Source organism: Melanerpes formicivorus, unplaced genomic scaffold, assembly GCF_026170545.1.
Source record: "Melanerpes formicivorus ecotype bairdi unplaced genomic scaffold, bMelFor1.0.p_v2 SCAF_28, whole genome shotgun sequence".
NCBI classification, from domain to species: Eukaryota; Metazoa; Chordata; class Aves; order Piciformes; family Picidae; genus Melanerpes; species Melanerpes formicivorus.
The window spans coordinates 5,661,936-5,664,043 of NW_027142380.1; the positions used below are offsets into that span (position 1 = coordinate 5,661,936).

Sequence of the window (2,108 nt, forward strand, 5' to 3'; positions counted from 1 at the left end):
ATGCGACACCTCATGACTAGACCATGGCACCAAGTGCCATGTCCAATCTCCTCTTGAACACCTCCAGGGATGGTGACTCCACCACCTCCCTGGGCAGCACATTCCAATGACAAATGACTCTCTCATTGAAGAACTTTCTCCTCACCTCGAGCCCAAACTTCCCCTGGTGCAGCTTGAGACTGTGTCCTCTTGTTCTGGTGCTGGCTGGCTGGGAGAAGAGACCAACCCCTTCCTCACCAGGATTTGATGACATCACACACATTTGAATAGTTTTGCCTGGTCTGTAATTTTCAGGGCATATTGTTTAATTATACATCACCAGTCATGTGGTATAGTTCTTCATCTCGAATGGGACTGTGCTGAAGTTCTGCATCATACCTTGTAGGTGTTCAGAAATGTGATTTATTGACAACAAATCCCAATTGTTCTAACAGAGAGTTTCATGCAAATTAATACCAGAAGGGCATATTGTGCCAAAAGGTAATACAAGGAAAATTTGGGTGAAACTTCTTCAAATGTTGTTGTTTGGTGGTTTTTTTCCATTGAGAGGTTGAGTGGAGGTTTATTTGTGCTTGAGCATTTGTTACCCCTTAAATGTATCGCACCCACCACATCTCCCACTGTTCCTGGAGAGCACGTCAACCTTTAAATGAATAATTTAAAGCTAACGTAACTTTCCTGAGGAGCAGTCTAATGAATAGATGCAATTGATGCCCACTAGTTATCACATTCCAAGGTACTTGGTGAATAAATTAGCTTTTTTCCCCTCTAGCATGAAACAGTCCTTATTTTGGAAATGCATTTGTTAGCCACAAATATCCCTAAAACAAGAAAAAAAAACCCCACATGCCAACAAAACAGTGTTTGTTATATGCAAAAGGCCTTCACTTGAGTCACAGGCAAGTTTGTACTTTAACCACATGAAGTAAATACCAAATGACAAATGATTAATGCTTGCTTAGGAGAAAATAACATTGTTTGCTTTCAATTCAGGCATTTTTATGGGCTTGATTTAAAGCCTACCAGTAACCTGACAGTCTCCCACCTTGTGCAGATCAGGCAGCTGAAGAACATGTCTTTCTCCAGATTTTTGTGATAAAACAACTTATGGGGCTATTTAAAAGGAGGCAAAAGTAACAGGTACTGGGAAGCAAAGTAAAGATCATTCCAGCAGCTCCATATCTCTTGCTGTTTGTCTCAGCTACAACACAAAAGAAGAGAGCAAACACAGAAGAAAAACTTCACCCTGTGAGCCTGTGTGGCAGCCTGGCTATGAAGGGGACAGCACTTCCAGTTTATTAGAGATGAATTGCTGAAGCTAATCAAAAGTATAAATAATTTGCAACTAGAGAATGAACTGGGCTGCAAAACTGATTTGTCCATATATTGATTGACTGCAAAGGCATTTTTCACATTCCTTGCTATGTGATAAATCCCACAGGTGGCAAAAACAAAAAAGGGTTTCTGCCGTGCGTGGCACGGGGGCGGTCGCGCAGCCGCCTCCGCGGCATCGACATCAAGAGATTTCCGAAGCACAATTTTTGTAGGGGGGGGGGAGGGGGGGAGCTGGTAATTGCCTTTTCCGGCACCCTGAGCACAGGTGGTTAACGGTAGTGAGGTGGGGCTGGCGTCTGGTAGCGACCCAGAGTATGTTTTACTGTGTCCAGTTCTGGGCCCCTCAGTTTAGGAAGGAGGTTGACTTGCTGGAACGAGTCCAGAGAAGGGCAACAAAGTTGGTGAGGGGCTTGGAACACAAGCCCTATGAGGAGAGGCTGAGGGAGCTGGAGTTGCTTAGTTTGGAGAAGAGGAGACTCAGGGGTGGCCTTATTGCTCTCTACAACTACCTGAAGGGTGGTTGTAGACAGGCGGAGGTTGGTCTCTTCTCCCAGGCAGCCAGCACCAGAACAAGAGGACACAGTTTCAGGCTGCGCCAGGGGAGTTTTAGGCTGGATGTTAGGAAGAAGGAAGAAATTCTATACAGAGAAAGTGATTGCCCATTGGAATGGGCTGCCCAAGGAGGTGGTGGAGTCACCATCATTGGATGTGTTCAGGAGGAGACCAGATGTGGTGTTTGATGCCATGGTTAAATTGATTAGGTGGGTTGGATA

At 45.0% G+C, this 2,108-nt stretch overlaps 1 non-coding gene across 1 annotated transcript; it reads left to right on the top strand.

Annotated features, from left to right (window-relative positions):
* Positions 1 to 1,453: 1,453 nt before the first annotated feature.
* On the top strand, positions 1,454 to 1,593 carry LOC137449168 (U11 spliceosomal RNA). The gene has a single exon (XR_010989326.1). It is a non-coding gene; the product is annotated as a U11 spliceosomal RNA (small nuclear RNA).
* The last annotated feature ends 515 nt before the right edge of the window (positions 1,594 to 2,108 follow it).